This window comes from Dromiciops gliroides, chromosome 3 (assembly GCF_019393635.1).
Source record: "Dromiciops gliroides isolate mDroGli1 chromosome 3, mDroGli1.pri, whole genome shotgun sequence".
Taxonomy (NCBI): domain Eukaryota; kingdom Metazoa; phylum Chordata; class Mammalia; order Microbiotheria; family Microbiotheriidae; genus Dromiciops; species Dromiciops gliroides.
In genome coordinates, this window is record NC_057863.1 from 412,763,455 (window position 1) to 412,788,630 (window position 25,176).

Sequence of the window (25,176 nt, forward strand, 5' to 3'; positions counted from 1 at the left end):
ACATTAAACATATTTCTGCATTAATCATATTGTGAAAGAAGAGTCAGAGCACAAGGGCAAAACCTCAGAAGAGAAGGAAAAAAAAGCCCAAAAGTAGAAACACTGTGGTTAAATCTGCATTCATAAACCACAGGTCTTTTTTCTGGATGTTGAGAACATTTTCCATCATGAAGTTCTTTGAAATTGTTTTGGACCATTACATTGCTAAAAAAAAGCCAAGTCCATCTCCATTGTTCACTGCACAATGTTGCTGTTACTGTGTACAATATTCTCCTGGTTCTGCTCCTTTCAATCAGCATCAGTTCATGTAAATCCTTCCAGATTTCTTTGTACTCCTCCTGCTCATCATTACTTTTCACATTGATTTTTTAAAACTTTGTGTTCTAAAATTTCTTCTTCCCTCCCTCCTCAACCCTCCCTATGAAATCCAGCAATTCAATATGAGTCATATATGTGCAGTTAGGCTAAACATCTTCTCATTAGTCAAGTTGTGAAAGAAAATAGACAAAACACCTTTAGAAAGAGGAACTAACAAATAAAATTATACTTCAATCTGTATTCAGATACCATCAGTTCTTTCTCTGTCTTTCTGATATCATCCTGCTCATCATTTCTTTCACTGTTACTATTGCTAACTGTATTACTATCCATCTTATTCCCTCCCCTTGATATTTACTCTATTTTCTATCTTCCTTCACCATATCACTCCTCAAAAGTGTTTTGCTTTGTACTGCCCCCTGCCCCAATCTGTCCTTCCTTCCATCACCTCCCCACCCCATGTACTTCCCCTCCCACTTTAACCTCAGGGCACAATATATTACTATACCCACTTGAATGGCCTACAGGTTCAGAACCAGGGCTCTTCACCCCAAATCCATCAGAGACTGCAGCCACTTCACCCTGTCCAACCATCAAAACCCCTCACCTGTCCATGAGCTGAGTTTCAAAAGAAGCTGCTGGTGTCAAAGACTCTGACGTGCTGGAGGCATGGTCTATTCCTGGCTGAATATGGACTGCAAGTTTAGCTTTTCTCTCAGCCCCATCAGCAGGTGATTCCAGTTGTCATGTTTGGCTGGAATATAGTCTTGCTCTCTTCTTATGTGAGTTAGGCTACCCTCCATTTTATTTTTTTTATGCCATTAATTGGGAATGAGTAGACTGGTTTATTGGGAGCTTACAGGAGTCACAGCCTCTCCGCCACCATCTTGGTTCCACCCCAGAAGCACATTTCTAATCATTTAAAATGTCAGCTTTACCCTTTATTCTCAAGTTCTCAAAGAGAAGGGATAGTGTTTACTTAACTTACCTAGCCCAACATTTTGTACCAATAATAATTTGGAAATGTATTTTGATTCTCAGAATTGAAGAAATATATGCATGTAAACAAAAGAAAAGAATAGAACTTATACACAGAAAACAAAACTTATACTTAAGCATTGTTTTAATAAGATAGCACAAAATGTGATGCAATTATAAAATATTTCAATGAATGAATATTTTGAGCACATGCTATATTTAAGGCAATCATTAACAAGGATGTGAAGATGAATTATTATATAACCATAGCGTTACAGATCTTAGTAAAGGCTAGGTAGCATAGATAAAAGAACTCTAGATTTCCAATAATAAACTGTAGGTTGAAGTACAAAGTATGCAACCAACAACTATACAACCTTTTTGAAGTTACAAAATCTGAGCCTTAATTTTGTTTATTTGGTAAAATGAAGATAATGATAAATAACTAAATGGCTTCTCAGGACTATCAAATGAATGAATGTATATAAAATGCTTTCTAAAGTATTATATTAGTGACACTAATTACCATTGTTATATTAAAAGACAATGACTTGTATGGTATTTCCTATACTACATAAACTAGATTGTTAGAAATTCAAGGAAGAAGTCTTATTATGTAATCCTATAAAAGTGGAGTACACTCTGGGATGGAAAGTACAGAAGTTGAAGGTATATCCCATGAATCTCATCTGTAGGTATTTACAAAAATAAATACCAAATACAGGTACAGATCTGTGACCTGGTGACTATGTATATAATATCTTGTATAATTGATCCAGATAAATGTGAGTCATATTGGATGTTACAGATGTAATTCTAAAACTAGTTTAAGGAAACGAGCTTACATGCTAAATTATATAGTCTTTTTTAAAGTACTTAGCATAGTCCCTGGTGCATACTGAGTGCTTTATAAATATTTTATTGTTTTTCTCTTCCCTCCCATCTGCCTTTCCCTAAAATGATTCAGTATAACCCTACTGTGAAATATCTTTATATAGATTTATAGTCAATAAAATAAGATGCTGAGTCAGGTAGTACAATTTTTAGTTATACTTCACTGTAAATATCTGTCATTTCCTGAATATTTTTACACATTTGTTCAGATTAATTTAATAATACTTTTATGGAATTATAATATTAAAATTCCACAATGACAATAAATAAGATACTATATGTTATATTTGTAATTATGGAAAGGAAATGAAAGAGAGTAATAGAAATTTCAACAAAGTGCATTGAGATTTTTAAAAAGGAAGTGATCACTTTTGGTTGGGGATATCAGTTACAAATTTGTAGGAAATATTCCTTCTAAAATGGGTTTCTAAGATATAAAATCATTTATACAGAAAGGAGCCAAGACAGTTAATTTAAGGATGCAGGATTGAGTAATCGTGAAAACCATAATTGTAATAATAATAATAACTCACATTTATATATCCATTTAAGTTTTACAAGTCCCTCTTCCTGTTATTTCATGTGATCTTGACAATTATCTCATAATTTAGGTTCTACTATTATCCCCATTTTGTAGATTAGAAAACTGAGGTGGAGAATAGTTAAGTCACGCAGAGTCACACAGCTCTTAAGTATCCAAAGAAGAATATGAAATCAGGATTTGAACTTGGAGTCTTCTTGACTCCAAGTCCAGCATTCAATCCATTATGCCACTTAAATATCTACATAAAAAGCACTCAGGTGGAAGAGGGCAGCATAAAAATATCTAATGGCTAGTAGTTCAGTTTGAATGAAACCCAGAGTATGGAAGGGAAGGAAATGTAAAAAAACCAAAAAAACAAAACTGGAAAAGTAAGTTAAAGACAGACTGTGGTAGGAATTAAAAGGCAGAATAAGTAGTTAATCCAAAAGAACTCGAACGATTTTTAGTAGTAAAATCATATAATAAGCACAATTCAGGAAATAGTATATATACACACATATACATATATATATTTACACACACACATATATAAATGTTCCAAGGCTTTGAGGGGAAATGACAAGGGCCTGCTCTTCCTTATGTTGCCCTTCATGTGGCTAACAGACATTAAATGTGTCTTTCCACCTTCAAACTCCAAAAAAAAAATTGCAACCAATTAAATACAACTTTCCTTTTGCCTTTGCTGCAGTCAGGAGGAATTATTATGTTATACAGATCAGAGTACAGAAGAGCTCAACAGTAAAGCCTAAAATGAGGCAAACATCCAAGATAGGATTGTTCTAACTGGTAAAATGCTGATGTGTTTGTTTATCCTCTTAATACCTTTAAACATACAATGTGAAGGTCTGTTTGACTATATTGATCAGATTGCATCCTACTGTCTTGTGCTACACTATGCCAAATAATAGCCCTACCTTGAAAATATAAAGGTCATGAGATGGTAAAGGTTAAAACATCTAGATTGACAGGCATTTATTTCTTTCATGGGATTAACTTTCTCATGAGTCATTGTCACAGATTTTTTTTCTGCCAGAAGCTATAAATTACATCCCAAAAATAAAAGTCAAGATTAAATGAAAATAAGGGATAAAAACAAATGAAGCAAAAGCTTTAAAAAAATGTCTGGGTAATCAGTCTATTTTCTTGACTGGATACACTATTTTCATTTTTAGATTTTTCTACCTAATGATATAAGAATATTTTTTAGTCTTTCAAGTCCTATAAAGTGGCACCTTTTACAGAAAGGAAAGAAGGAAGCAAGGGAGGGAGGGAGGGAATGAAGGGAGGGAGGAAGGAAGGAACAAGGGGAAAAGAAAGCAAGAAGAAAGATCTTGTTAGTGTTCATCTCAGATTCCTCATCAAATAGGCATCCAAATGTGTTTGTGTTATATTAGAAAATATTTTTGCCAGCCTCAAGGAGGATTTATACTCAAACTCACTCTAAGAACCATAACTAAATGATACCTTTATAAATATGCTAGAATTGACACAGGACCAGATACAAAGGAATTTAGAAGCTGATTTTAATACAGGGGATTTAAAACCAAAAAAAACATTTTTTTTGCAGGCAATGGGGGTTAAGTGACTTGCCCAGGGTCACACAGCTAATAAGTGTCAAATGTCTGAGGCCGGATTTGAACTCAGGTACTCCTGAATCCAGGGCAGGTGCTTTAACCATTGTGCCATCTATCTGCCCCCGACAAAACAATTTTTAAAAGCACAAATAGCTAACCATTATAGATGTTTCTCTGGATCAAAAAAAAAAATGCTTTCATATGCCTGTGTGGAGATTGGGCAGGGTTGTGGCTAGCATCCAAAATAAATTTTACATCTACATTAGCTTGATGGTTTTCATTATGGTGAACGTATGCTAATCTAATTATAAATGTAGGAAATGTAATTTAAAAGTCTCTACAATTCCAAGCAGCATCATATTACATCCTAAAGAGTCTGCTATATGGTTATTTTTAGAAAAGGCTTAAAAATTTAAATAACAACAATTACAGAGGTCACAAATTCAGGAACTCTGAATTCATATATTAAAATGGAGTCCAAAATGAAATAAAATATATTTGGATTTTTGCCATAGTCATTGACCTTCAAAGAAGCCAGTGTTATGGATTAAAGATTGTAGGCAGAAATGCCAAATAAATGTTTTATTTTATTTTGCACAAACACATAACAGACCTATCTTGCTTGTGGGTTAATACTATGTATGGTGTATATTTAATGGATGATCTTATGTTTCAAGGCTTTTACCTTTATTGAATTTTGTCTTTTAAATATTAATCTTGGCCCAATTTTAGATTAAAACAAAACAAAAAATGGCCTATTAAGGGAAAAGTACTCATTTCAGCCTATCAATGAGTTCCTCTCCTCTTTTGGACTATTCTCTGCAGTAGTGTAAGCCTACACTATTATTAATGGAAGTGAGTTTTAGGTGATTCAAGCTGAGGCAAACTTTAACACGTATGATGCTGGCATTTTATCCTTCACAGTAAATGACTACTTGTGTCTGGAAAAATCTTGATTCTATATCCCGATAGCTTGGAGTTAGTGTTAAAACGTCAAGGAGTCTACACATGGATTTATATAGCAATAGTTGTAAAACACAATACACAGGTATTCATTTAGGAATTTCTCCCTCATAATGATGAAAAGAGGATGTTTCTGAATGCTAGGGATGACTTATAAGCCCAGGGTAATATATGCGAAGGATAGGCTAGTACTTCAGTTTCCACAGTGGAATGAGAAAACCAAGAAGAGCCAGTTTCTAAGTTAGCTTATATTACTGTGAGGTTTCTAACACCTCTCTAACACATCATTAGCAATTTCGGCCTTTGTTATTTTTCTATCACTACATAAGTGCTAGTTTTCTCATAGTTAAAATGCTTTACTTGGTAATCCTCAGAACCAAATGCAGATTAAAAACAATAAAAACTAAGAAGGTCAAGGTATTCAATATCCATATAAGATCAGTAATAAAGACATGAATCTCGCATTTAAGGAAAGAATAAGACTATTATTCAAGTGTGTAGTTTTTTTTTCCTAAAGAAATTATTTATGTGTGACATTATTCATTATGATTGTCAATTTTGATACCTTAACTAAAAGAATTCTTTTATTTACCTTATAATAAACCCAGGATATTTGTTCTGGGACTTGATATAAACTAACAATTAGATTAACCTAAAAGTTGAATGAGCTGCATTGGAAAGTAATAGGGCCATTCAAACTTCCCCTCATCTCTTCTCCCTAAGACTCATACCCCCCACTATTGGGAAGACTTCAAGAAAAGTCTTGCTGACAACCTGTTTAGTATATTGGAGAAGGTATGAGTTAAATGAGATGACATACTTTAATGTGAATGATATTTGATTAAATAATATAATTCATTTTACAAAAGAAACAGAAGTGAACAGAACAATTACACAACATAATAATTTCCTCATCTGTAGAATAAAAGAGTTATAAAAGAGTCAGGGTCTTAATTTTTTTTTTGTATTATGAACCCCTCTGGCAGCCTGGTGAAGCCTTTGGATTCTTTCCCAGAATATTGTTTTTAAATAAAAATATGTAATACATGGGGTTGCAGAAAAAGTCAATTATATTTGAATATACTTAATCTATTGAAAAAAAAAGTCTTATAAACTCCAAGTTAAGAACTTTAAAATCAGTTTCTTGTTTACAGTTTTATTAATATTTAACACAAATGCCTCAATTTCCTTTTACTTTATATGCCACTGTGTCATTTTTCAATATTTAATGAGGAAGACTTTTTTTAAGGAAATAAATGATAGCTGAGGTTGCTGATTGGTTATTTGCTTTAAATGTTAATAATATTAAATTCTAAATGTGAAAAAATCTAAATCACTGTAAAACACTGAAGAAGAACATAGAGTAGGAGTTAAAGCAAGATAGTTCTAGCTTATGCTACTGCTGCACAAAAAAGAGGTGGCAACCAGAAGAGAATCAATATGGCATAACCATAGGAAAGATAAATATTAAGTGACCAATATTAAAATCAGAAGTTCAAAAGAGGAATATATTGAAGTTCAAATTATCAAGATTATTAAAGGATACTAAGGCTTTGGGAAGAAGTCATCATACTCTGTGTATGTTGGGAGGTCCCCGGGTTTTCCTCAATAAAGAATTACACTCTTCTACAAAGTCCAATTAGAATTAAAGTGGTCTTTTATTTGGTGCTAGAGAAAGTGACTGAGTGGGAAGTCAAACACTTCACCCCTGGGGAAAAGGGCTTAGAAACATCCTTCTCTGAGAAGAAAAGGAAGGCAAAAGCTTTATAAAAGATAAAAGGGGTGTCCACCTGAAAATGTAAAGTTTCTTTTTGGGGTGGGGAAAACCTCAGTGCTTGTCATATTCCTGAAAGTCAAGGTTTTGTTTTTGTTGTTGTTTGTTTTTTGAAATTATGGTCCTGACATTTGGGGTTATCTCTGTCTTCTAGCTCTGGTCAAGTTGTACCCACACCTAATTGACATTCCTGCTATAGAATTGTATCTCTCCTTACTTCTTAGGTGTGTCTGTCCTGATATCTAGTCGGTCAATATAAACTTTAATAGTCCTTTTGTCATGGGGTGCAGAGCACCCCAGAAGTTCTCGGGGGCACGTCAAGGAATCTTCTCCTTGAGAAACTAAACCAGAGGACAGATAGGCCTAGAGAGATAAGCAGAACCAAATCAAGCTACCACCAGTGGGGGATGGTCCTCCCTCACTAAAGGAACTTTCCATAGTCAAATGGTCACCCCTCCCCCCATAAGTCCTCTATAAAAGTACCTGCCATTCTCCTGCTCGAGGAGATCGGTACCTCAGAGCCACGTGCTTTGTACCTATCTCCCCATGAGAAGTCCAAGGATTTCTTCCATGGTTTCCCTTTCCCCCCCTTCCCTTCCCTTGCCCCTAAATAAACTACCACCTTATTCTAACTGCTTTCATGTGCAAGAGGGTATAATTCTTTAAAGAGGAATTCCTAAGAACCCCTACCCCTAACCAACCCTGCACCCCATTTTCCCCCATTATACTTTGATTCCTCCATATGCCTGTCCTGTTAACTGCTGATCTTTGGTCTTGCTTCTCACAGCAGAAACTTCTGATTTATCATAAGCCCTAAGTCTTGTGGAATAAACAATTTAAAGATGTGGTCACCTTTTCATAAACTAGAGAAAATGGCAACTGGGCTACTCATTATATTCAGAAATGCATATTTAATAATGATGAGGGCTCTCTGAAGAGGCACGAACGTGAAACAAAAATTTTCTCAGAAGCTTAAGAAATCCAAACATTTTAGATTAAAATGTTTTCCACTTGTCAATTCCTTATGAAAAAAACAAAAACAACCACCAAGAAATAGAGAATAACCTTAGGGTTGAAGATAACCCATGAGTCTAAATTTCAGATTATAATCAAGTTATATTCAACCCTCTGAAGAAAACCCAAGAGAAATTGAACTGGGTTGGTGGGGCAGCAGAGAATGCATTCTCAGCAGATTAACCTTTATATTTTTGTTGTTATTGCTCTTGGACTTAAATTCTTCTCATTGGTTTCTAGGATAAATACTGGAAAAATAGCAAAGAATCCCAAAAGTCAGGTGTTACTGGACATAATTCATAATATTTGGTTGTTTTACAAAATTCACAGAGAGCAGGAATTGATATATTCCTTGGCCATTAGTTTCTTATGGACTTCAAGAACATTCAAAATTATTTTAATAAACTGTTGATTTTAGCAATAAAAAGTATCTAATTGTATCAGATTGTGAGAGAAAAACAAAATAGAACAAAACAAAAAATAAACAAAAAAAATAATGGTTTACTAAATGCCTATTGTATGCCAGGTACTGCACTAGGCCTTGGGGAGTAAAGAAAAACAATAAAATAATCCCTGCCCTCAGGGAAAATTTATAGGAATATTATTCCATGTAGAAAATCTTGGCTTCCCTATGCAGTATTTGAACCACAAATAGAGAGATCATTTGGAGAGTTAAAGAGCACTTCAGTAAGGTCAATCAGTCCTAACAGAAACTGTCAAGAAAGAACTGATGAGTATTGCCTGTTATAGAAAGTTTTATTTTTTTTCCCTTCAATTTGATGTGAGGTGAAATTGTTTTCAACTGACATTTCACATGGATTAACAAGCTCCTAAAGGAATGGCAGCATTTTAGAGTAACTGGATACTTGTGATTTATTCTGATTGTTTTACAATTATTTCCCCCCCACCCCACAGGTAGCTGAATTAAATTCATTAAGTATTATTTTCCTTTTTACTTCTATTCATTTTTCTTCCCTATTTGGTTGCCTGATTATCTTTTGTATAAAAATATTAACTATTCTATTGCTTGTGGAAAAGATCTAGTGATTCATATTAAACCTGGTTTCCATTTTATCGTGTGTCAACAAAGAAAAATCTTCTCTACTGATTAGAATGGTTTTTAGTGCTTTTGTCAGGATTTCTGAAGGTAAAGTTCTATTTTCTTTTAAATTCATCTTTATAGAAAATCAGCATTGTTGAAAACATGAATTTAAATGACATTAACAAATAAAAGCAGCTTTTCTTGTCTTTTCATTTAAAAAAATATCCTGATGGGAATTTTGATGGCTTAAATTGTACTTTTAAATTGAAGAACTCTGTTACAGAACAAATTTATCCATTGATCAATGCAAATGCAAGCTGTCACTTTTTTTGGCTTTATTTTTTTTCCATAATTAACTGTGATTTCTTTGGTATCAATATATACAAGCTCACAGCATTAATCCCCACCTGGTCTAATAAACTCTACTTTGTTCCATTGCCCCAAACTATACCCATTTGCCACATTTCACTCACCTTAAAATTACTATTGTTGGTCTAGATGCAAATAGAATGAAATGTTATAAGCAGAACAATCCCAAACTACTATTATTGTTATGGGAATGCAGTGGGACCCCCAAGAAATCTAAAAGATCCTCAAGGCCAAGGGAAAAACAGCTTTCTCTCCTGTGGCAGGACATGACCCCAGTATGCAGATATACAATATCAAGGTCTTCAAGATGATATACAAGACATGGATGTGTGCTACTTATCTTACTGGTACCACATTATTCCAAAATCCCTTCCCTGTTGCATTTCCCTCCTAGGTCTTCTTTGCAATACCCTTCCTTCCCTTTTGTTTTGTAAAGATATTAAAAAAAAAAAAGTTTTTTTCTTACTCCAGGAGGGCAGTCAACAAGGTGATCTGTTCCCCAGCCATATTTCTCTCTTCTAATAAATCTGTTTTTATTTTACAGGATTCATGATGAAGCTCCAGTTCTTTGGGTGAGCTATTCCCCCTCATCCAGGTTGCAAGTCCCCCAAACATTACTGTTGGAGGAATTTGTTGTTAGGTATCCCAAAGAATTACAATACTCAGTGACTCTGTTTCTAAGTTTTATTAAAAGACTGTAAGGTCACAGGGAGAACAACAAGGAGAAAGGTGTTTCAGTTAGGGAGATTGAAATGGTTATATTTATAGTGAAAATTTGAGGTTATTTCCTCATCGTCTTAGTCTCTGACTTGTGAGAGATTCATATCCTATTTTGGAATTCTTGAGGTCCTAAAACATCCCCTAAAGCAGATACCTTTTTCATTAAGGGTGTATTTGGGGAATGGTTTATTTTCTTATAAATCTGGGGATCTAAACATCATAAGGTGTCCTTCTGCACTTGTACCTAAAAGATGTTTACACTTGTCAGACTCCAAGGTTCTCTCTTTTAAGGATATCTCTTTTTTTAAGGCCTGGTTTCTATATACAGTTTCTGTTTTCTGTCATCCAGGAATGCCAGTTTAAACATTCCATTAATTAATGACTATTAAGGGTCCCTGGCTACTGTTTCCTTAGCCTTCTGTTGATATCATTTGTTTATAAGAAGAACTCAAACCCTCCAAAGGCATTTGGGTCTAGTGTCAAGATATACATAGGGATGAGTGGAGATGGCCCCAGATGTTTGAGGCAATTGGGTTAAGTGAGTTGCCCAGGCTCACACAGCTAGCAATGTCAAGTGTCAGACTGGATTTAAACTCAGGTCCTACTGAGTCCAGGGCCAGTATTATATCCAATGCACCACTTAGCTGCCCTAGGACTGATTGAAGGGAGGAAAGGGTGACTGAGAGGAAAAACAGAGGAAGAATTATATACCTAGTTAAAGGTAGGAGAGAAAAAACAACTAATATTAGAAACCATAAAGGGAAAAAGGGAAGGGACAAGAAATGAGAGGAAGGAATTAGGGGTGAGAGAAATAGGGAAAGTGTAGTAAAATATCACCTTAAAATATTAAAGTAACATAAGAAACTTAAAATTGTCTTTTGAACACAGTGGGGAAAAACTACATTATCAGTGATTGTAATTTTAATTTTAATTCCAGAATTGTTTGAAATCATACTGCTTATTATTCATTATAGCACAAAAGTATTCAATAACAATTATGAACCACAACTTCGGCATATATTCTCCAAATAATGGGCACCCCTTCAATTTTCAATTCTTTGCCTCTACAAGAACTGCTATGAATATTTTTGTAGAAATAGGTCCTTAATTATTTTTTGTCTCTTTGGGAGACAGACCTAATAGTGGTATTGCTGGATGAAAGGGTATACACACTATTATAGCCCTGAGGGCAAAGTTATACTTTTGATGAATCAGTTGACAACTCCACAAACAGGGCTTTAGTTATCTGTTTTTTCCATATGCCCTCCAACTCCCATTTTTCTTTTCTGTCATATTAGACAATCTGATAAGTGTGAAGTAATACATCAGAGGTTTTTTTATTTCCATTTTCCTAATCAATAATTATATAGAACATTCTTCTATATGTCTATAAATAGCTTTAATTTCAATATCTAAAAACTGCCTGTTCATGTCCATTGACCATTTATCAATTGGGGAATGGTTTATTTTCTTAGAAATTTGACTAAGTTCTCTATATATTTGAAAAATGACAGCTTTATTAGAGTTAATTGCAGTAATCCCCCTTCAGTATTATGCTTTCCTTATAATTTTGTCTGCATTGATTTTATTTGTGCAAAAAGCTTTCCAACTTAATGTAATCAAAATTATCCATTTTACATCTATTAATTTCTCTATTTCTTGGCAGTTCATAAATTCTTCCTTTATCCATATATCTGACAGACAAACTAGTCCATGCTCCTCTACACTGGTTATGAAATCACCCTTTATGTCTAAATTATGTAACTAATTTGACTTTATCTTAGTATGCAGTGCAAGAGGTTGGTTTATACTAAGTTTCTAACATATTGTTTTATATTTTTTTTTGTTAAATAGTGAATTCTTGCCCCAAAAGTTTGCATCATTGAGTTTATCAAATAGTAAATTACTATTGTCATTTATCACTGTTTATTGTGTGCTTAATCTATTGCATTGATCTACTACTCAGTCTCCTAGTGAGTACTAGATTTTTTTTTTTGATGATTATTGCTTTGTAATACATTTTAAGATCTGGTGTGACTTGGCCATTATACTTTAGTTTTTTTCCCATTAATTCTTCTGATATTCCTGACATTGCTTTTCCAGATGAATTTTGATATTTTTTTGTTCTACAAATTATTTTTGGTGGTTTGATTGGTATGGTGATAAATACATAAATGAATTTAGGTAGAAATGTCATTTTTGATTATATTGACTCAGCCTGCCCATGAGCAATGAATACTTTTCCAGTTGTTCATATGTGAGTATTTCTGTGAAGTATTTTATAATAGTGTTTATATAGTCCCTGGGTTTGTTTTGGCTTGTAGACTCCCAAGTATTTTATATTGTCTATAGTTATTTCAAATAGCTTTTATCTTTCTAACTCCTACTGAGGGATTTTGTCGGCAATATATATAAATGTTAATTATTTATTTGAGTTTATTTGATATGATATCCTGCAATGTGTTAAAGTTGTTCACTATTTAAACTAGTTTTTTAGTTGATTCTCTAGAATTCTCCACATATATCATCATATCACCTCCAAAATATTAGTTTTGTTTTCTCAATGCCTATTATAATACATTCAATTCTTTTTTTCTTCTCTTATTGCTCTAGCTAGCATGTTTAGTAATTTTCTTTCTTTTCTTTTCTTTTCTTTCTTCCTTTCTCTTTTTCTTCCTTCCTTTCTTCCTTCCTTTCTTTCTTTCTTTCATTTGGCAGGGCAATGGGGGTTCAGTGACTTGCCCAGGGTCACAAAGCTAACAAGTATCAAGTGTCTGAGGCTGAATTTAAACTCAGGTCTTCCTGAAACAGGGACATGCTTTATCTACTGTGTCACATAGCTGACTCTACAATTTTGAATAATAGTGGTGATAATGTCTATCCTGTTTTTACACCTGATCTTACTGGGAAGATTTCTAGCTTATTTCCATTATAGATAATACTTACTAGTTACTTTAGATAATTTTTTTATCATTTTAAGGAAATCTCTATTCCTCTGCTTTACAATATTTTTAGTAAGAATGAGTCTTGTATTTTATCAAAAGCTTTTTCTGAATTTATTGAGATAATCAAGTCATTTTAGTTATTTTTGTTTTTGATATGGTCAATTATGCTGGTAGTTTTCCTAATATTGAATCCTTCCTGCATTTCTGATTTATATCCTACCCAGTAAGAGTGTATAATCTTTGTGATTTATTGGAATAAACTGCTTGCAAATATTTTGTTTGGAATATTTCTTTCAACAATTTGTAGAGAAATTGGTCTGTTGTTTTCTTTCTCTGTAGTTTTCTCTCTTTGTATCTGTTTTTCCTAGTTTAGGTATCAGCACCATAATTGTTTCAAAAAAGGAATTTGGTAGGAATCTTTCTTCACCTTTTTTTTTTCAAGTAGTTTACCTTGTATTAGGATTAATTGTTCTGTAAATATTTGTTAAAATTTACTTTTGAATCCACCTGGTTCTAAGAATTTTTGTTTATATTAAGGAGCTCATTGATGGGTTATTCAATATCCTTTCTCAAGATGGGGTTAAGTATCCTATTTCTTCTCAACCAGTTTCTCTTTTTGTAAAACTAACCCATTTCCATTAAATTATCAGATTTATTCATTTCTCATTGGACAAAATGGCTGAAATAGTTGCTTTTATTTCATCTCCATTGGGGTGAATTCAACTTTTATATGTTTGATAATGATATTGTAATTTTCTATTTTTCACTTTTTTAAACAAATTAACCAATGGCTTATCAATATTAATTTTTTTCATAAATCCAGATGCTAGTTTTATTCACTATTTCAGTAGTTTTCTTACTTTCAATTTAATTCATTACTCCTTAGATTTTAGTTATTTCCAACTTGGTGTTTAATTGGTGGCTTTTAATTTTTTTCTAGTTTTTTTTTTTTTGGTTGCATGCCAACTACATTGATTGGGTTTTTCTCTTTTTAATTTATGTAAGCATTTGAAAATATACATTTTTCTCCAAATGCTGCTTTAGTCACATCCCACAAATTCTGGTATGTCATTTCATTGATTTCACAATTAAAATAATGATTATTTCTATGCTTTATTTTTCGAATTACTAATCCTTTAGGATCTGTTTAATTTTGATTTGAATTGTAGTCTATCTTGTCACAACTCTGTCTTGCAAGTAATATTTTTTTTTTACATTTTGATTCAGAAAGGATGTATTTAATTTTTCTGCTTTTCTGACATTGAACATGGGAAATTTATGCATAAACAAATTGTCATTTTTTGTGTAGGTGTCATGAATCATTGAGAAACTGTATATTTCTTTCTATTCACATTCAGTTTTCTGCAGAAGTCAATCATATGCAACTTTTCTAATTTCTATTCACTTTTTTTTTTTTTTGGCAGGGCAATGGGGGTTAAGTGACTTGCCAAGAGTCACACAGCGAGTGTCAAGTGTCTGAGGCTGGATTTAAACTCAGGTACTCCTGAGTCCAAGGCCAGTGCTTTATCCACTTTGCCATCTAGCTGTTCCAATTCTATTCACTTTTAAAGTTTTATTTTTTAATTTATATTTTTGTTCAGGTTTATTTCTGAGAGGTAAAAAGTTGAAATCCTACAGTAGTATAGCTTTATTTTCTTTTATTTCATGTAATACATTTAACATTTCCTTTAATATTTTGGATGTTATGTTGTTTTGGGCATATATCATCATTATTGATATTAAATCATCATTTATAGTACCTTTTAGCAAGAATTAGCTTGTTTACTTATCTCTTTTAATTGGATCGATTTTTGGTTTTGCTTGGTCTGAGATCATTATTGCTATCCCAGGTGAAGCACAACAGATTTTTTTTTTGTTTGTTTTGTTTTTTTGTTTTTTGTTTGTTTGTTTGTTTTGTTTTTGGTGAGGTAATTGGGGTTAAGTGACTTGCCCAGGGTCACATAGCTAGTAAGTGTCAAGTGTCTGAGGCCAGATTTGAACTCAGGTACTCCTGAATCCAGGGCCGGTGCTCTATCCACTGTGCCACCTAGCTGCCCCAGCACAATAGATTTTGATCTGGTTCCCTACCATTCCTCTGTGTGAGTGTATGTTTCAAAGGTATGTCTTGGAAACAATGTAATGTCAGATTTTACTTTTTAATCCTCTCATCCACTTGCTGCTTATGGGTGTATTTATCTTATCCAGACTCCTAGTTATGATTACTAACGTTGTATTTCCCTCCATGGTATTTTTCCACTGTTTCTCCTTACCCCTCTTTCTTTTCATATTGTTCTTTCTCAAAAGTGTTTGTGTCTCACTATTAAGAAATCCAATAAGTCTTTCCTTCCATAAGCTCTCCCCTTTTCTTAACTTCTTCCCCTCCCACTTCCCTATAGGGTAAAAGAGATTTCTGTACCAAATTTGGGGTGTATTTTTCCCTCTTGTAGCTGATTATGATTATATTGATATTCATGCATTACATACTACCTTTTCATCTCCCCCTGCACTGATAAAGCTCTTTCATACTGTGGTAAAAATTATTTGTGGTAAAGATTAATATCGCAGTTTTAGCTGAATCATTTGGGAAGGTCCACACCTGGCCCAACCCGAGGTTACATATGCAACTGAGGTCAGAAGGAGAACTCTCCATAGGCATCTTTTGAAGGATCTCCCCTTTTGGGGGAGGGGAGATTGAATGCTCCCTGAAGGGAGGCAGGCTCCTTTCGGAATGTTAGGCGTCTTCCAGAACTCAGTCTTTTCCTTCTTGGCCCTTGCACTGGTGGTGTGTTCACTCTCTCTGTCTGGTGACTCCCCTTGTGATGGCATGTTAGCTGTTCTGGTGGCATGAGCAACTGTAGACTTTCAGGTTCAGTGAGTTAATTAGAGAAAACCCTAAACTCCTTTGAACTAGCTTAATTGGGAACTATCTGAGGATTAAATAGGTTACACTTAGAGTTAAGAATATTTATCTGTATTTCTATTTTCCTATTTCCTTGTCTTTGAATTTTTTTAGTTTCACCTTTGTTCTTTAATTTATTCCCAAGTAATAAAATCTGATCCTTCTGAGAACTAAAGCTTAGAGACTCCTTTCTTATTGGCCTGGGAGAAATATCTAAAAAGGGCAGTTCAGAGCAGAGGGAGAACCTAAAATGTCCCTCATATTTCTGGGACCTCAATATTAAGGTGTCACCCAAATGACACTCCATATATCACATTTTGGCCCGCACAATACCTGTTTTATCTGAGATAATTTGCTCCCATTTTACCTTGCTCTTTTCTCTTCTATCAATGCATCCTTTCTCATTCCTTAATTTTTTATATTTTCCCATCATAGCTAACTCTCACTCATGATCAGCATCTATTTATACTCCTTCTAACTTCCCCAATAATGATAAAGTCCCTATGAGTTAAAAGCAACATTTTACCAATTAGAAATGTAAATGGTTTGACCTTATTGAATTCCTTATTATTTATTTTTACTTTTTAATTTTTTATGCTGTTTAGTATGATATTTAAAAATCAAATTTTGTGTTCAACTCTGTTCTTTTCATCAGGAATACTTAAAGATCCTCTACTTCATTATATGTTTATTTTTATTTTCAGCTGAAGGATTATATTCAATTTCCTTGGGTAGGTGATTCATTGGTAATGCTATCTTCTATGCTGTCCTGAATATGATATCCCAAAACCTCTGATTTTAATGTAAAAGGTGCTAAGTCATTTGTTGTCCTGATTGTGGTGCCATGATATTTGAATTTCTGGATGATTTCTGTATTTTCTTGGAGGTCTAAATTTGGCTATAATATTCTTGGAAGTGTTCACACTGTCTTCTACTTTTTTTTTTATTCTTTAGGTATTGTTTTGTTTCTTGATTTCCCATAGTCATTACCTTCCACTTCCTCAATTCAATTTTTTAAAGAATTATTTTCATCAGTGACATTTTGTACCTTCTTTTCCATTTGGTCAATTTTGTTTTACAAGGCATTCTTCTACAGATTGGTTTTTGTATCTCTTTTACCATTTGGCCTAGTCTATTTTTCAAGACGTTATTTTCTTCCTCATTTTTTTTTTGTATCTCATTTAAGAAGCTGTTGACTTTTCTTTTTCATTATTTTCTTGTATCACTCATTTTTCTTTCTTTCTTTTTCTTTTTTTTCATGGTGAGGCAATTGGGGTTAAGTGACTTGCCCAGGGTCACACAGCTAGTAAGTGTCATGTATCTGAGGCTGGATTTGAACTCAGGTCCTCCTGAATCCAGGGCCAGTGCTTTATCCACAGTGCCACTTAACTGCCCCCTAATTTTTCTTTCCAATTTCTTCTCTACCTCTCTTACTTTTTTTTCAAAGTCCTTTTTGGACCCATTCATAGCCTGAGACCATTTCATATTTATCTTGGAGGCTTTGAATGTAGGAGCTTTGAATTTCTCTTCTTCTGAGGGTGTATTTTGATTATCCTTCTCACTATAGTATCAATGGTCAGATACTTTTTTTCTATTGTTTACTCATTTTCCTAACCAATTTCTTGACTTTTATCTGTTTCTTAAAGTACAGCCCAGCTTCCAGGGTGGAGGGTGCACTGTCCCAAGCTTCAGGTACTAGTAAGTTTTCAGTTCCTCCTTGGTGATATAATCCAAGGAGAAGTTTGATCACTGCTCTTCTGACTTATATTCTGGCCTTTGAGCAACCACAAGTACCCTTTCCATCTCTGAATACATGACCAGTGTCACTTCTCCCACACAGGTGTGAGATCTAGCGTGCTAGTGTTCCTCCTTGCCCTGGGACATTGACCCAGGCCTAAGACATGGATACCCATATCAGCAATTGATCAGACTCCCACAGTCTTTGCAAGTTTGTTCCCTCTGTAATCTTCTGACTAGTTTTTGGCCACCTTAATGTCTGCACACTAAGAGTTCCTGAACATTCAGTAATGCCTAATGTCTTTGCTGGCTTGCATTGGCACAGCCTTGTTCTAGATTGTCAGAGTATAACCCAGTGCTATACTGTACTTTACTCTTACTATACTGAGAAAGATAATTGCTTTCTTCAGAGAACCTTTTTATTTCCTTTTCCATTTGGCTTTTCATGCTGTTGACCTTTTTTAAATGACTCTCCTGCATTGCTCTTATTTCTCTTTCCGTTCTTTCTCTAAATCTTCCTTCTATCTCTCCTACTTTCTCTTCAAAGTCCCTTTTGAGTGCTTCCATGCCCTGAGATTAATTTATGTTTTTCTTGGAAGCCTTGGATGTAGGGGCCCTGAGGTTGTTATCCTTTTCTGAAGGTTCACCTTGATCTTGCTTGTCTCTAAAGAAACTTTCTATAATTCTCAACTTTCTTTGCTTGCTCATCTTGCCATCTTTTATTTTACTTTTACCTCCCTCTTTCAGTGGGGCGATATTTCCAAGCTATTCCGTGCCAAGCTTCAGAGGGCCCAAAGTGTTTTGTTTGATGGAGGGTAGGTTTTTCTCTCACCTGGCCTGTTCTCTTGTCTGAAGATAACCTCAAGCCAACTTGCTAATTAACCAGTCAACAGACATATGTGTGCTGTGGATCTTAGCTTCTGAGGAGCCTGCACCTCTCCCAAACCTGGGCCTCACGCCTCTCAGGATTTCTTCCTGGTTCCCTGCTGGCGTGGGATATCCAATTTCCTCCTCAGGTCCTGCTGACACTCCAATATCCACCCCACCATCCCCAGCCAGCCGTTCAGCCCTCTCACCCAACCATAAACTTCATTCCAGAAGATGCTGGTGCTTCAGCTGATTCGGAGGCTCAGGGGTAAGTTCATCTTGTGCAGTGTGTCTGGGATCTGTGTTGGCATGATTGCTGGAACTAAAATTCTTATCAAAACGAAGGTTGAAAACTATCTTTACATGTAACTGGAAAATAAGAAAATACTTTTAAGATAAAAAAAAAATCTTTTAGCAGGCAGCGAGATGGTGCAGTAGAAAAAGCACTGGCCTTGGATTCAGGAAAACCTGAGTTCAAATCTGGCCTCGAACACTTGACACTTACTAGATGTGTGACCCTAGGCAAGTCACTTAACCATCATTGCTCCGCAAAACAAAACAAAACAAAACAAAAAAATATTTTGCACAATATGCTTCATGTGACACCAAAATCTAAAGATTTATGGACCTCTTTAAAAATCAATCTTATCAATGTTTCAAAGGAAAATGGAAAGGTATATGGTGACATACTCTATAGAATATTAGCAATTTTTAAAAATGGATTTCCAAAAAATAATTTAAAAAATCATCCAGGAGAGATATAATGTAATAGAAAGAGTATTGTATTTGGGTTCCAGTTCTGCTACCTTGAGAAATTCACTTCAAATCTCTGGATGTCATTTCAATTATTCACAAAATGGGCCAAGTTTGACTCCATTATTTCTATGGTCCATTAAACAGCTTAGTGCACAATTTGATTTTTGGACATGATTATTGGATATCCCTAATATTATTTTCACAGTGTAAAAGACCTAGAAGATTAGAAAGCATGTGCTGGTGTCATTTTGTTGTTGTTTATATGGTTTTGTTTTTGTTTTTGGTGTCATGCTGAATGGATTCTTTTTGGAAAAGTTATGACAGTATGTAGACAAATGTCAAAAAATTTGATGCATAGCTGTGTGCTGACTGCGCCATTTAGGAAAGTGGCCCAAAATAAGCATCTTTAAAAATGAACTCTGCTTAATTTAGTTTTCTTTTTAATGTCCCCATTTTAATCAATTTCACCAGTTTTTCAGTCCCAAAATATAGAATCAGTTTTTCTCCTTTCTTTCCCCATGGCCTAATTACTATGAATTTTTTTGATTTTCTTTCAAAATACGTGTTTCACATTCCTTCCCTTCTCTTCTCACTTATGGTACTTTAGCCTACTACCTGATCATATTGCATGCATATAATGCATTTTTCCTAATTTGTTACACAGTCAATAGTATCTGCTTTATAATCACTCTTCCTACCTCTGATATGTTAAATTTGATCAAATTCTATTTTTCCCTCCCTGCTCAAAAAAGTCAATGGTTTCTATTACCTATAGAAATAAAAAGCATTTTTTTCCTTCTTGGCTCCAGAGAAAGCTCCAGAATCAATTGGTGTATTTTTAAAAGAGTAGAGTTAGGTTTAATGAAAATATTATCACCCTGATATTTAGAATTCTCAAAAAATAAAATATTTCCTCAAAGAAGAAATGGTTTCCCTCTCGGTGGAGGCCTCTTGGGAAAAGCCAGACCACCACTTGTTCCAAACACTATAAAGGAGGTTGCTGTTTGAGAATTAATAGTCCATAAATATCCGTTATGTCCTTATTATGTAGCAAGCACTGTACTCAGTACTGGGTATAGAAAACAAAAATAAAACAAATAAAAAATCAAAAGCTCTTATTCTAAAGAAATTTATAGTTCTTTATGGAAAGCAAGATATAAACTATACACACACAAATGAGAGAGAAGGACAGAGAGAGACAGAGAGAGACAGAGAGATCGACAGAGATCAAGGATAAATAGAAAATAATTAGCCGAAGGAAGTCACTAAAATTAGTGTGGAAGTCTTCATGTACAGGATCAGATTTTAGTTGGGACTTAAGGAAGCCAGGGAATTTAGTAGGCAGAGGTGAGAGAGACAATTTCATGCCTTGGAAACAGCTAGTGAAAATATGCAAACCTGATAGATGAAGTATATTACTGTGAAACAGCTCGGAGGCCAGTGTCCCTGAATCAAAGATTAGGTTGTTTGGAGTAGAGTATAAGAAGACTGGAAATATAGGAGGGGCATAAGTTATTAAAGGATTTGAATTCCAAATTATGTCCGGAATTAAGTGGTTTCTGATAACTTTCCTAAAGGACACCCAGTGATTTTCATGCTTTAAGAAGAAATGAATTTTAAAAGAATTTACTGAACACCTACTATGTGCTATATTATGGCTAAGTAATGGGAACAGTCTACTCAAATCCATTATCATGTAGGGCACAGGTTAGAAGGATTTCTTTCTTTCTTTCTTTCTTTTTTTTGCAGGGCAATGAGAGTTAAGTGACTTACCCAGGGTCACACAGCTAGTAAGTGTCAAGTGTCTGAGTACGGATTTAAACTCAAGTCCTCCTGAACCCAGTCCAGTGCTTTATCCACTGTGCCACCTAGCTGTCCCTGGTTAGAAGGATTTCTAAGATGCAAAGAATGTACCATTATCAGCCCTTTCCCCCACTATTCTCCGACCTTCAACTCTTAGAAGACTGGAATATTGTTCATGAATATTAAATGCAAAATAATACCTCTATACTTTTGATCCTATTTGTCAACCTGAAATATGATTCACCTCCCCTTTTCTCTGTTTCCTTCCATAGAGGCCCAATTCAAGTCCCACCTTCTTACATTTCCTAAGATAAGGTGGAATAATGATCTTCTGGAAAAAGAGGTATATCAAGAACTTATTTCAAAACATTAATATACATTTTGTCATTAATAACAATTTTGATAAAATGGAACTACCACACTTCAGTTTCCAATTGCTTATAGGAATGGATGAGATGGTATATGAATAGGAGTATGGATTTTAAAAAAGGAAAACTAGGAATTTAATATGTCAGTTTTAGAATCTAAACTTCAAATGAGCCTTTTGCATAATATTACCTCAAGCTATGTTTTGAAATATTCAGGAGTGATAATGTTTACTTTTCCTAATCAGAAATCATTGAAAGACAAGTTGCACTTTAAAGTTTCTTGATTAGATGCATAATTCAGACTGTTGGGTCTTTTCAAAGTATGTATCACATGAATATTAAATATGAGGCATTAGTCTTATGGAACAGAGTCAAGAATTTCTCTTAAAATTTAAGAACTTTAACAGATTTAGAGAAATAAGATATATGTGGAAGATTATGTTTAAATATAATTGTAGTAAAGGTCAAGGAATTTCTTTTGACTTGATACCTGATAAAATAATTTCAAATTTTCTTAGGAATATTTTGGAATAAGCTTGATAAATTCACTCTAGAAAATTAAAATTCTACAGTGGTTATTAAGAATTTTAAGTAAAACATGAGAAAAAGGAAAAAAATCATAAGAATCCAAGTTCATATCCTCCAATTGAACCTACAATATAAAAATAATAATAAAGTTTATGATTATGAAATGTATGATATCAATCATATAATTAAATAAATATAAGTGCAAGTGATTTCAGAGTAAAATACAATAAAGTACTTTTCTATATCATCATTATCCTTTCCTCAATCATAATAAAATTATTTGGCTTCAATAATTATAACATTTTATTATATGTCACTCAAAGACAGAAACAAAAGGCATCATACTTGAATCTAAAAGTCCAATTAAACCATTGTTGGAAGATGATACTGTGGAAATTTATTTTGATTTGGGGATCCTACCTTTGGGCTGAGATTAGAAAGCCTTAGACCCTCAGATTTTTCTTCTCTGTGTGGGAGGGGCTGGTGCCCCTCCCCCTCCACTTCAGCTGAGCCAAAAATGCCCTGTGGGCTAAGACTCCAGGTCAGACAGCTAGGGGGAAGAAGCCCCAGCTCCCTCCCCCCAGAGCGGATCTATCTGAGAGATCCCGGGCTCCTCCAGGCCAGCCTCTGGCATAGCTTGTGCAGAGGTCCCTGGGCACACAGCATGGGGCACGGCCCCCTTGAGCCCTGGGTGTGGGTGAGAGTCCCCCCCGCCCCCAGCCACAGCCCTAGTGTGGCTGGCAGATTAGCTTGGTGTGTGTGGGGGCGCTGAGAGCCCGAGATTTGAGGGGTGAGAAGGACCATATATAAAGGGAAAATTCTGAAGGACAAGGAGGGAGAGGCTGGAAGGTTAAGAGGTTGGAAAGGAATGGATAGAAAGGGACTACAAGGATGCTAAGGAGACTGAGGCTACATAAAAGGGCGGCAAAGGTGCGAGAGGACTAGGAGGCAGCGGAGAGCACAGAAGCCATCAGCACAGGGTACAGTTTGGAGAAAGAGAAGTTAGAGAAAGCAAGGAGGCTGGGGGGATGCTGGAATCCTAGGAGAATGCTAGAAGAAGATTCTCTTGGTATGCAGAAGGAGGCTAAAAAAGTTTCAGGCTCAGCAGGTGGAAAGAGTCGCACCAGAACGCAGTCAGATTGTACATTTTATTTCCTTGTATTTCTATGTTTAAATTGTATCTCATAAATAAACTCTGCTTTGATTATGTAGTTAAGAGGCTTCTTAATCTTTTGCTTATCAATTTTGGGAGTGGACCAGTGTGGTGGAACTTTATACATGGCCCATATTAAATTAATAGCAGTTAGATAACCAAACAGTCAACAGTCCCAGATTAAGTACCCCAGTCAGATTAGGCCCCCCCCAAATTAGGCAAATTAATAAAATATTCTTACAATACTTAAAGACATCTGGTCTCTTTTACCCAAGACACATTAAAAATTAAGCTATCAAGAAAAACATTATGACTGGATCTTTTGAGATTTATAGACAGTTTAAAATCAATCAAACAAGGGAAAAATGATTGTAAGGAGTTTCAGTTTTCTCCATGGGCATATTAATAGCATCTTCCTCATAGGGTTGTTGTAAGTATTGAATGACATAATAATTATAAAGGCCTTAGCCCAGCACCTAGTACATAGTAATTGGTATGTAAATGTTGAGTATTTTATTACTATTATCACTTTTCTATATTCCAAATTCTGTTCAAGGCATCAGGTTTCAAATATGATGCATGAAACAATTTTTTTTTCTTTTTGCTCAAATATTTTTATGTATTTAAATAAACAATTTTCAATTATTTTTTCAATTAAAAGTCTATATTCTTCCTTTCGCTCACAACTCTTCTCCATCTTTGAGAAGACAAGCAGTTTACTATCAATTATACATATCATCATGCAAAATATATCCATATTAGCCATGTTGCAATAGAAAATGCAGAAACCCATCAAAACAAGAAAAATTAAACAAAGTAATAAAATAATATTCTTTGATTTGCATTCAGACTCCATCAATTCATTCTTTGGAAGTGGACATAATTTTTCAGAGAAAGTCCTTTGGAATTGTATTGGGTCATTTTATTGATTAGAATAACTGTCATTGGGGAAGTGACGCTAACTGTCCCTCAACCCCCTCCTTAACAAGGTTGCCTGTGAGCCTCTGTGCTTCCTCTTTGCAGCTTGCGCTGACCATGGGAATCTCCCGGGACAACTGGCACAAGTGCTGTAAGACTGAGGGCAAGTACAAGCCCTACCACAAGAAGTGCAAGTATGAGCTGGTCTGCCTACCTGCCAACAGCAAGATCAGCCTCTGCTACATCCACAACTCATCTGAGGAGGCAGCAAGAAGTACCAGGCACTGAGGCTGGACATGGGCAACTTCTCCTAGGGCTCCCAGTGCTGCACCTGCAAAACAAGGATTATTGATGAGGTCTACAACGCATCAAACAACAAGCTGGTCCTGACCAAGATGGTGGTGAAGAATTGCATTGTACTCATCGACAGTACCTCATACAGCCAGTGGTAGGAGTCCCACTATGCCCTGCCCCTGGGCCAGAAAAAGGTAGCAAAGACCTGAGCAGGAAGAAATGTTAAATAAGCGGTTCAAAAAGATCCAGAAGACATATGAAGAGCAGAAGAAGAATGCCAAGATCAGCTCACTTCTGGAGGAGCAGTTTCTGCAGGGCAAGCTCCTTGCCTGTATTGCCTGAAGACCAGGCCAATGTAGCCGAGCAGATGGCTACATGATGGAGGGCAAAGAGCTAGAGTTCTACCTGAGAAAGATCAAGGCCTGAAAAGGCAAATAAACCCTGACCTGGACATAGCCCTAAGTTGAACACTCACTTATGGAATAAACCCCCCAGATTAAAAAAAAAAAAAGAATAACTGTCATTCACAGTTTTTTTTCATATGACATTGTTAGTATTATGCATAATTTTCTCCTGGTACTGCTTTCTGTAAATGATTGGCAATTTGAAATAGGTTTTAGATATACTATCATATAAAACATATTTCCAAATTAGTTACCATTGTTAAAGAAGAGACAGATCAAAAAAAAAAAAAAAAAGAATGTGGGAAAAAAATGCT

General features: G+C 34.9%; 1 pseudogene; it reads left to right on the plus strand.

Annotated features, from left to right (window-relative positions):
• The first annotated feature begins 24,281 nt into the window (after positions 1–24,281).
• Positions 24,282–24,896, plus strand: LOC122750630 (annotated as a pseudogene).
• Positions 24,897–25,176: the final 280 nt, after the last annotated feature.